Source organism: Homalodisca vitripennis, chromosome 7 (assembly GCF_021130785.1).
Source record: "Homalodisca vitripennis isolate AUS2020 chromosome 7, UT_GWSS_2.1, whole genome shotgun sequence".
NCBI lineage: Eukaryota > Metazoa > Arthropoda > Insecta > Hemiptera > Cicadellidae > Homalodisca > Homalodisca vitripennis.
This window is the reverse complement of record NC_060213.1, coordinates 77046294-77059199: the sequence shown is the minus strand read 5'-3', so window position 1 is coordinate 77059199 and position 12906 is coordinate 77046294.

The following is a 12906-nucleotide window of genomic DNA, read 5'->3' as shown; positions in this document are numbered from 1 at the left end:
GATCAATGACGGTAGTGTTTCTCAAGGGTCATTTGTGGGGCTATTCTTATCTATTATATGTAAATAATCCCTTTGGGTTTATTTGACCGTTTAGTCTAGTGATTATATCACCTAAAAACAAAGTACCTGAACTTCATAAGTTTAAACTGAAAATATATACATACATTTATAAGCATTATTATTTGTGAAATTATCAATTTCAACACTACAAATAATTTTGAATGATGTCAGTACACACTGGAACCACTCTAATACATTACAATTCAAATACGTAACACAATACAGAGGAATATGAATGAACCTAACTTGTTACATATAATTAGTAAAGCCCACTGTTATGCTATAACTTATTTGATCTGTTAATTTTTAATTACTTTATTTTTCTGATAATTCATTGTTTTATATTAAAGACTTGCTTTTTAGAAAGTACTATCTATTTATTACTCGGTCAGGAGATGAAGTTCTATGAGTTATGTTCTATAGAGATATTTTCAATTTTATAATAATATATAACCCATCTTTTGACCATATATTTAATATAAGTTTTCTTTTAAAGGAAAACGATAGCAAGTAATGCACATAGATTATATTGTTTTGTTTTTTATATTGCATCAAAAACAAGGCGTACTTTTCAATGTTTACAACCAACCAATAAATAACAGTCCCAGACGAAAGTCAAATACCTGACGCTACAATAAAAGGTAGGTGAAATGGAACGGAATTCAACATTCAAATTGAATCTACCCTTCCTACGATTGCTACGTAATGTGTTGTTCCACAGAGCTTAGAGATCGTGTTAGAAACATAATAGTCAACTCAATTGTGCACGTAGTAACACAATGAGACTGCCACATTACCTATTTATAGGTTTGATATTGAAACAATGTAAAAGTTCGTTTTGGGCTTCTTTGTCGCCAACTTTCTTTTAGATCTCTTCAGATGAACAAGACTCTAGATTCCAGGAGTCGAGTCTGAGACAGCTTCAATTACCAGACACTGCAATAAAAGAAAGGTAAACTTGATCTAAATTCCAACATTTAAAGGGTATATGGAGTTTAACATCTTATGAAAATTAATTTGACAGAAGATTTACCAATAATCGTGATGTCTACGTAATGGCTATTAAAATTTAAATGAAAATAACAATTTAGTTATGCTGAGCAATGTACCACCGCAATTGGAAAGAAATATCAATCAAAGATAACTTTATTAGGTGACTAGTTGACTAAAACCTTTTCGTTGGAGAGAACATAACCAAACTGATTAACTACATTAAAAAAATCTAACGAATAATCTATAAATTATTTAAAGATAACTTTATTAGGTGACTAGTTGACTAAAACCTTTTCATTGGAGAAACATAACCAAACTGATTAACTACATTAAAAAATCTAACGAATAATCTATAAATTATTCTTCATTATTAATAAAAATATAAAAATAAAAAAATTTCAGAACATAAGAATCTAATAAAAAGTAAAAATTAATAGTTGTATTTATTTTCGAAAGTACTGCGGACTATACGTTCTGTGGTGGAATTCTGGTTAATATTTAACTAGAGAAATTCACGTGGAAACAGAGCGGGGAAGCAATGTCAAAACTCAAACACACTTTCTTCTGAATAAAACATTACATCTGTGTAAATTACTGACGGAACACGAAAGACTCTGACCTAAAAACGATTTGAATAGCATTTCACAAGTCTTTTTTATTTTAGAAACATACTTCCTCTTTAGTAGTTAAATATATTGCATTGTACATCAAACCAAGCTTCTTGGCAAGATGTTCATTAATCGTCAACCAATTTGCTTTATACTTTATATAGCAAACTCTTATTTATTTTAATATATTAGAAATTTATGATCTGAGTGTTTAAAAAATACATATAAAGTATAAAAAAATAAACCTACGTGCGTTTATACATGTAAATGATAAACCATTTTATTCATTCACTTATTTTACACAACGTTAAAAGCAAATCTTATATTTATAAAACTTGTTTTAAATTGAAATTATAATGATAGAGCATATTCATAGTATAGAAATGCAAACCATTCGTGACAGATATAAAGGGCAAAAGAAATCATAACCGAATAGTCGAATATGTTAAAATAAATAGTGATGAAAACAAACAATCATACACGTTTTTCCTAATAGGAAATACAAAAAGAACAAAAGCTAGTATTTTATTATATTCAAGAAATACGTTTAATGGGTTAACTCTCTATTATTTATGTACGGAATTTCTAAACTGGTTAACCGTAGCTCTAAGCCGGATTCGTTTCCCTAGTAAGAAATAAAATATATCCAATGATTAAACACTCAAACCTTTATTTGTATTTACCTTAAAACGGTTTTTTGACATAAATTCGGATTTTACACATGATAAACCGTAATTAAGTATAAAAAAGTATACAGCGATTTAAGATAAAGACCAAAGTTAGAGGTCTTTTAATGCAAATATAAACATACAGTTGTTAGAAAAAATCAATATTTATGAAATTACGTAATTAATTAAGTTGAAGGTTTTGTCAGGTCAAGCAGGTTTAAAATAAGTGAGCCCAGCATTATGTTGATTCGTAATGTGACAATACTGCACTTATCGTGTTACAAGGGTATAGTCTAACTCCGTGTCACTTAATTATAATTGCAATTATCTTTAAAAATCCATAGGATTGGGTGGCAGAAAGGATAAAATATACAGAAGAAATAACCCTATAATGAGTCACGTACACCTTTTTAGTTTAAAGTCATGTTCCGGGCTCTAAACCTCGATATCCTGCTTACTATTCTCACAGAGTTTACTTTAATTAACAAACTCTTGAAACTAACAAACTTGAATACTATCAATTGTATATAATATTATTTTCAGTCACATCGGAAACAATATAAATCGAAAGATTTATATTCGGGCTGTCTATAAAAATTGTGTACGATGGCCACTTCTATTTAAGTGTTTTATTAAAAATTTTTGTTTTAATTTTTCAATAATAAAAAAACAAGTCTATTAAAATTAGGATTGAGCCATACAATGTGCATATAAAGCCTTCGTTTATGTCAAATGAAAAATTTCACTTATTTTTATTGTTGACAGACAGAACTACAGAGAATATAATTTTATATAAATGTTTATATTCTCATGTAAAAACTCTAATTTGTATCACTGTTAGACGCTCAGCTATATTCCATGGTTATCCGTGCAATATCAGGGCAATCACTCTTGTCTACGTAGAAAGTAAGACTATATATTAAATCTTACTTGGTATAACTTGCGCTATGGTATATTCATACTGTCGCTCATCCACTTTGGTTAAATATCAGTAATTAAAAATAAATATATGTGCACAATAAGTCAACACAAAATTATCTTGAATATGCGGGAATAATCAGACTACATGTGTTTAATATCAGGCGTTAAATTCCGTTCACGAAATTATTGAACTGAGTCTCTCAAAAAACTAATTCAGTGTTCGTCAAACAGAAATGAAGCTGCATTAAAAATTTCTGTCCATAAGTCGACAATATTTAAAATATCTTGAGGACAGAGTGACATCTACGCAGACTGACAGAATGAATTGAAGTTTTGATAGCCTCACGAGTGACAAGCTTCGCTGACGCTTAGACAATAAGTGTTCACTTAAAAATACAAAAATTAAGTTTTTTCTTTTATGTAAATACTATTTATATTTAACTCAAATATACGTTTGTGTTCTTAGTGTTACACCACTCCATGTTTAACTAAATTCAAGAGATTTGCACAGTTGTTTTACAGTACAACCTACACTGAATAAACATAACAAGACTATTAAAATACTCCTTATTGTGAGAATCTTTGTTAGGTAAAGATATAGACCATTATAAAATGTTTAAATGTTTTTGTTATCCCTTTATTATATTCTAAGGAACTAGCCTAGTATGACTTCGTTTTCTGTTTTTTAAAACTTCAATTAACTTGAGAATGAGTAAATATTTTGATATAAATAAATAAATTATATATATATATATATATATTTATATATATATATATATTTGTAGTTGAAATAACTGTAATAAAGGGAATATATAATAACATTAACTTTAACGTGATCTCTAGTATACACAAGACTAAAAGAGACCACGCTAAATAAAATCGCCTGAAGAAGAAGATAAAATCTAAGATATATTCCTCTTGCATATAAAGTAGAGCTGGTGTTTATCCCGATGTTGACTGTATTACTAACCATCCTACGTTTCCTCCTTTTTCTTAAATACTGTAGGGAACCTATCGGACATCTTATTGTACATTGAACTAAAAGAAAAACAACTTGCGTATTTGTATTGCTTTCTATTTTAAAATATAACATCTATATTATTAATGTGAATATGTCTATAAAACCTATTACATAAGACTTAGTTGGCATAATTAAATTAATGTCTACATACAAACCTCTTTTTTCGAACAAAACTGTATATTGATTGTTGTAGGTGAAGCTAAAAATAAAATTCCAAATGTATGTATAACAATTGTAATGCACAGTAGAAAAGGTATAACTGAAAATATAACGTTGTTTAAAAAAAGATTTATATTAAAAAATTATTGCACCGTTTAGGATGGAAAAAATTTATTGTAGAGTAAAGAATGTTCTTTAATCAGATATAATTAAAGCTACATACTTCAGCATACTCTTGCGTTGTAGTACCTCACTATTACCGGAACTACTGTTTACAAACCCGCTATGTAATGTAACGTAACTAAACAAAATGTGACTGAACCATGTAAAAGTAGTATATTTTTAGAAATATTTCACCTGTAGACTTAGGTTATCATACACAACAAAGATTAGAATAATATTATGACGTTATGACATAGTAGGCTGAAACAGTTTCTCTTTCAACAAAGGGTAGATTTAACTTATCCGTTTTGTATAAGCGTGAATGTACAACCTATTATGCTACAAATAATTGAAATTGAAATATTTGAAACATTGAAATGTTTACAGCCTAGTGTTTAACATTATTAGTTGAGCGTAATAGAGGTCTATTAATCTATTTAAAATTTTACATGAACCTTCATTTCTGTACAGCAGACAAAAAAGATCCATTCACTGGATTTCGTTGAGTGTTATTGAACATTCGTCTTATAAGTAACTATAATTGAAACGAAATAAATAATTGCAATATAAATACATTTATGAAGTAGGGATGATCTCATAAAATATTTTAATTTGGCGTAATAACACATCTAGTCTAACGAAATAAGCAGCACACTTGAATATAGCATGTAACCTCAGTAATAACTGTTACGTAAATCGTAGTATGGCATGCTTCTACGTTATAATTATAAGTATTTACTTTAATAAACGTTTTGTTTTAAATATTGTATGTTTAATACTCTTTTAGATCTCAAATGCTTGTTTCTATTATTGATGTTTAGTAGGTATAAAGCATTATAGAATTTGAATTGTTTCTGTATTGTAGTTGTGTGTTATTAAATGTTATATTGCTCTGATATATATGCTATCAATTATAAAGCCATGTATGTAAATAAGAGTGTTAAGTATTATTGCGTAAATAACTTGTTTTTTTTATTGCCTAATATGAAAAGGCTACTTTTATTGAACAATAATTACGTATATATTTCTTGGGCAATTTATACTCTATATTTGCCTTTATTTACTAAACTGTATATACTACATTAATTCTATATCACTTTCTGCTGCCTAGTGCCTACAATACCATTCCTTACTGGATTAAAATATTCACGTACAGTGACAGACCAATGAACCATTGTTTCACGAATCAGCTGTTTACTGTACACTCACCTACCAATCACAACGGTTGACTTATCAATTGCCCACCTTGCAAGCGACGGCACGCTTGCTCGTTATACTCTCGGTCCCGCCTGGGGCAGTTATGTCCTCTCTAGCCACTGCTGACCATACTTACTCTCTCCCCCATGTGTTACTCTCTCACTTAAAATATTAGTTTATCTCTATTTGTTGTACATTTACATTAACATTAAAGTGAGTGCTCTGGATTGGCAATCTCTACCAGAACGTCTCTGATCCCAGACACCCGCGTCTACCGTGCTCTACAGGACTGGCCACAGTGTTATGAACTATTCGTTTGCGGTCGTATTGTGCGTGAGTGAATCCGTGAAGGACATCTTCCGTCTTCACGCCTGCCTACAAGACAGCAGCCTATTTCCACACTTACTGATCACAACCTGGCCCTCAACAACAGCAGTCTACGGTTAGGTACCTCTCATGAAAACAAAGGTAACTGTTTATTTTCTGCACTTTATTTGAATATGCACTGTTCATAAACTCATTATGTGTAACCTGGTGAACTCTTGTTAAAATCAGTGTGTTCGGCGTCTTCACTGCCTAGTGTGAAGTGGTCCTTCTTAATCGAGCCTCTAAAATATTATTTCACGGTTCTCATAACCAAAATTCATTCTTTTCAAAGAGTAAAGTTTAAGATACCCAGTTACATTTAAAGTTTATGTATTTCATGACTAATATTTAATAGTAAATCAGTAACATCATAATTGAATCCCTTAGCTATTATAAACCAGAAAAAAACTATAAAGTTAAATCCTGTTATGTTATTTTTAAATTGTTTTTATTTATTCATATTAAATAACCGTATCAACAAGTCTTCAGAAGACTATCTTTCAGCACAAAAAAACTACTTCTATCAGCGCATTGGTTTTGCACGATCGACATACTTAATGGTACTATTATTATGGATATGTATTTCTTGATCCGATGTTGATGTACATGTTATTAGTTGTATATTTGTTTGTGCGACACATAATCTGCAAAAAGAGTGTACGTCAGGTTATATATAGTGATCTGTTTTTAATTAACTAACCTATTAGAATGTTACGTGCAAACGTACGTGAGTTTATTGTGAATCCCCTCTTATAAAACTATTTAATTATGTGAGAAATTAAACACATTGTAGTCAAACAACTTCAATGTACTTGTAAAAAAATCAAGCAATAACTTACGAAAAAGAATGTTAAATAGAATTGTGTTGTTTATGATTTCTGATTAATTAGGCTAAAGTAAAAATAACCTAACAGAAAGAGCAACGTTGTGAAATGCTGTCACACTTGACAGGAAAGGAAGTCTTCCGTGTTCAGTGTGTCAGTTACTCTGAGGTGATGTTTTATTCAATACGGGGAGGTGTTGTATCTTGGCATTGCTTCTCTAGGCTTTGACCGATTTCAAAGTGGTTTTGTAAGTTAAATAGAACTCTGTTTCATATAATTCTGTAGCGCAGAATTGAATTGCATATATTACCGTACGAATTACAAATTCCATTGTAATGAAGAGTATATTAGTTAAAAATAAATAAAAGAAATATCTAGCATTGCTTTGAAAATATTTTAAAATGCTCCATAATTTTAAAATCAACAAAAGAAAAGAGGTAGAAATTTATTTTTTATTAGATGATCAAATTGTTAAGATAAGAAAACTGTCAAGATAAATAAAATACGTAATGAAGTACATAAAATAAATACAATTTCAGGTCAGTGAATTAATATTATTCCTTTATTGATAATAATAATAAATTAAATTTGTGTACATTATAAATAAATATTAACTTTTTCTACATTAAATATTAAGGTCAGTTGCACTTTGGCCTGGTAAAATGTGTTATGATTTGCAGAATTGTATATTATATTATTAATTTGAGTAGGATTTGTCATATTCTTTCATATTTAATATTCATAACCATGAAGATTGCTAGAATACAAGGTAAGTATGTGCAACCTTTATTAAGTGAAATGCAATAATTAGTAACTTGAAAGTCTATTCTTGAATGCTTGCAGTATTGTGTATTCTCCAACGTCTAAGAATAAAAAACCAGTAATCATATTAAGTTATTGTACCGTAGGAGTATTATAACAGTAATTTGAATAATAACATTTCGATGGACTATTTTGATTTAGCGTGTGTTGAAATAAAAGGAAAAATGTCTGGTAATATCCTTAGAATAAGAATGAAAAAAGGGATGAGATATCTAGGAGGAAGGGCACTATATCGCGTCACGTAAGCCCATATACTGCAATGTCATGCACATGTACTCCGGGCTGTAAACTTCGATGCTTCTCAAACTCTCTTTGCACATATAGTCTGTCTTACACAGCGACGATTGTAAGCCAAAAAAAAAAATACTTATCATTATGTATTGATTAAACACTCTTGTTGGTGATGATCAAACAACTCATAAGAATACATTAAATCCCATTTTTCTTGTGTATGTATAAAGGTAAGAATAAAAGGAGGTTTAATAATTTATTTATTGGCTCTACTTAAATTTGCATGGTAAATATAAAGCAAATATAATGCCATATTTCAAGAAACAATATATTTATTGTAACCGAATTTTTAATTTTTGTTTGTCTACCTACTTAGGTTGAACACAATTACCCAAAGAGAAATTGAAAATGTTAGTTATAAATTTATTGCATACAAATTACAAGAAGTTTATATTCCAGAGCATGGGTTGCTATATTAATGACCACCTCACGTTAAATTCTTTATCCTCAGTATTGTACTGAACAATTCTGATATTTACAATTAATATTTGTCTCAATTTTACTATCATAAACTAAATCTTGGCATTAAAACAAGTGCCCTTACCAAATTTAGGAATTAGGTACTTTTTATTTTTTAAATTATTTATTAAAAACCATTTATAATTAGGATTTATAACTAGATTTTAATTTTTACGGTCAGATCTATGTCTGGTAGAAAATGCCATTGAATATAAGCGTCATTTGTTTATCCTACGGGAAACTACATAAGTGAACAGTTCAAACCTATAAATAAACTGAAACGTTATATAGCATCTCTAAGACAAGTGACAGTATTTTTTATAGAAAACACACTAAGCTCTATCTCTTTACTCTAACAAAAGATAGTTGGCGTTCTCCTGCGAAATGCCGTTTACCAATGTTTAAAACATAAACATCAAATTGTTCTTGACTAGTCCCTGGACTAGTATATGTGCTTTTATATATGACACCATCTCGAAAGATTATAGCAACTCCTAGATTTGAATAATTTTAGCTATATCTTCTGGAGGGAGGTTGAATTGTGTAGGTTTTTATAATAACTTCAATTTTTAATACTTATAAGACAACTTATAAGACGTATTATGATTATGATACGTCGGCCGGTAAAGCTGTTAAATTAGTTGTTATCAAGAGCATTAAAACCTGTTGTAAACGATTCTTATAGACGTGAAATTATTACTTATATTGAGGACAGAAGAAAAATCAAAAAATCAACAAGAACAATTTTTCCTGTATATGTATTACACATCAATGAAGCTAAAGGTGTTGAACTTATTAAAAATATAATGATCGTTTAATTAAACACAAAAGTACCTTATAACCATTTATTACATTCTTATCAACTACATGTTAAGTATGTTTTACAAATAATTTGTATGTTGTTGCTTTGAAGTGTAGAAAAAGGGATTACTACAAACATAAGAAGAAGCTATGTTTATTGACTCACGTATACCCATAAACTGAAATGCCTAACCCAAGTCTGTAGACCTCTGTACCCCGATATCTCACTTCTTGCAGAATTTACGTTACTAAAGAACTTATAATGTTATTAGAATAACTTCGCGTAATTTTGTCGTGACTAACACCTAGATAATAATATGGTATTTAACTTAGAATACAATGTATTTACTTTGTTATGTCAATATAATAATAATAACGTTTACTTATACACTTTTTTCTGTAGTTTCAAGTTATATTTACATGTAGTATAGTAATGCAACAAGCATGACCTATTAATGATGGCTCAAAATAGTTTATTTTATAGGTAAAATTAAAATAATGAACTTATTGCAATACACCATTTTATACTTATGGAGTAATGTACAATAATAATTTGCTTATAATCATATTAATGAAAGCCATGTAGTAAATAATTGGTTAGGTATCAAGAAAGCGCTTTTTAATCGAAGGGCTTGAAAAATACTACGTAAACCGCCACTTCATTTCAGGCGTAATCATATTTAATTTTTTTTTTGTTTTTATTAAATATTTGTAACATTTACAAGAAATAATCTTAGATAAATTAATTCTGTACTGTGGTGATCAATGTATGCGGTAACAGGCCAAAATTACAGAGAAGGACCTCTGTTACTTCTCTTAAAGCCGTGATTAAAAGCAATTCTGTGACATGTTTGAAACATAAAAATATAATTTTATTTGAGTTTACAAAAAAATATAAACGTGTTTACGTATAGTAGAAAGTGAGAAATGTTTGAAAACAACAAACATATTTTTTGAGTAATTTCTCATACTTAATAGTTGTTTAAGTAATAAATGTTAAACTGAGTTCCTTCATAACAAACCAAGGAATTTTACAAAGTGAAAACATTAATTTAAATATAGTAAGCTTTACCCTCCCAAACACCAGGAAGATTTCGGATATTCTTAGTACTATAATGCGGATGAAGGGAATGTGAGTCGGCTACTAATATAGAAAACACCCCTACTACACTACCCTTGCTTTAAATACAAGACGGCAATCCTTTAGATATTATATTGCTTTCTGTAGGACTTTTATGTCAACCAAGTACTCATGTTATTCCTAGTAATCCTATTACATGTTAAACAAATTAGCTGGTATATAGGTACATTTCCATGGTATAGTCCAAACCATTATTTTAGTGATAATAGTATAAGTAGTTTTAAGTACTAATATTATGGTTTTATTAATCGTGATATCCAATAAACAAAATCTTCACTCGCTCACCAACTTTTTACTAAGTCTCAAACCTCCTGAGAAAATGAAAATTTGTCACACAAATACCTCATGACGCAAATATAACAATCTATAGTATTCTGATAAACTTTATGTATGTATAATGATGTAAACGGGATTGTAACCCGTAAGAACTATATTTTGTTACTCAACTTACCAACATAATATAAAGCTAAAAATGTTCACAACTATTTTAACACCCTCAAAAAACTAGTACAACAATTTTGGTGAAGATAAACTATCCATATGGGCTAAAATAGGTTTAAAACCTTTAAAACATCTGTGTGTGTGTGTTTTTCAATTTCCAAAGTTTTACCGTAAAGAAATATGACACCAAAGTTTATGATCACTTAAATAGTATAAAAAATAACTAATATTAACTTGGAACAGCTAGATAAGCTATACTTATTCTTCAACTTTTCAATGTCCTAGAAAGATGAATGCAAGATAAATGTAATGACACACAAATGTCTTATGCTCTCAAAAAAACAAATACAATATGTTTTCACAAAATAAACTACCAATAGAGGTTAAAATAGTTTTAAAACCTCTAGATAAGGAATATTTATCTTCAAAACATTCCTTTCGTAGAAAGATACAATTAACACATATCCGCGTCATCATCGAAATTTAAATAAATTATTCGATGAAGCACCCATTCGCTTAAATGGGGTTGCAGCTCTAAAGGAAAAATAGTTTTCTTTTTCAATTTCTTATCATACAATAAAAATATTTGATAGTTACGTTTTTAATTACTTAAACAGGAAAATACAGTATTTTTATTAAGATAAAACACTCTTAGAGTTAGAAATACGTTGTTACCCCTAAGATATCTATATATATATATATATATATATATATATATATATATATATATTTTTAATCACTTAGGTATTCTGGAAAGCTTTAATAAAACACGCATGGGTTTATCTGAAAAATAACCATCTCCTGTCTTCAGGAGTGTTTACTAAGCAATTTATATAGGCATTTATAAGACGTACCTATTATTCTATTGAAAATCGCTTGCAAAGACACAGGCCATTGATATTTAATTATAAAGTTTTTAATCTTACACCTGATTCCGTTGATACTGTAAATCAATCCATTCTTTTTGTGCTTTACACTTCCGATCAAGTTTTGTTTCAAAAACATGTTTTATCACTAACTACTTTTAGAACTGTTGTAGGTAGGTTTTAGTTAATATTTGTTTGTTATTTTTTATTTCTCGCTATCACTGTCTTATTAATTTTTCTCTTGCAGAAAGTTAATCCTCATGATTCTTTCCATAAAATATTTAAGGATGGGTTTGAAAATCAAGAGAATGCTAAACTTTTACGTCCAGAAGTGCATGAAAAGAAGTAGTTTTAACTAAAAGGATTATTGCATAGTGTAAAGGAACTTGTCACATGTGACTGATGAGATAGTATAGTTATATTTATAAGAGAAATAACTAGGTTAGTGTAATGTGTATTACTTCAAATTATACTGTGGTTTCGATTGATTTTTAAGCTTTGAAATGTCTGAGAGATATTGCTTAGTAGTAAAACTCCCTGTATTAAAGAGGATTGAGCTTTATTTTATGGTACCGTTACAAATTATCTTTAAAAAGTAACAAAACTTTTATTTTAAATGGGACTATGAAACTAAATCCTAAGTTCACTCAATCTTCTTTTATAAAGTATATTGCCTCCAGAAACCTTTTATTCCATGAAGAGTATGCCATCTAAAAATCTGAAGCATAAACCGAATTGCGTGCCCAATAAATTTTAAAATTGGCTAGTTATGATAAATTTCTAAATTTACTGGTTATTTCTGACTAAACTGAAATCCCGACTTGACACATTTATCTGAAATACTGCATATACTAACTTCAGTCAAAATCGTAACTAATCCAGTTCGCTTGTCTTTTGTTGTTTTTTAAGGACTAGAAGACTTGCCGAAAAACTTCTTATTGCTCTTCTCCTGAAGGGAAATTTTCGCTTGTTTCCGGAGTTACAGTATATTCAGGAGGGGTAAGTTTAGGTTTAGTAGCAGTCTCCTGGAGTGGGCTATTAATCAGTTTTGCCATCTTGGAAGAAGGTTAGGCCAGCATACCCAATCAAAGAGAAGATCGCCTTAC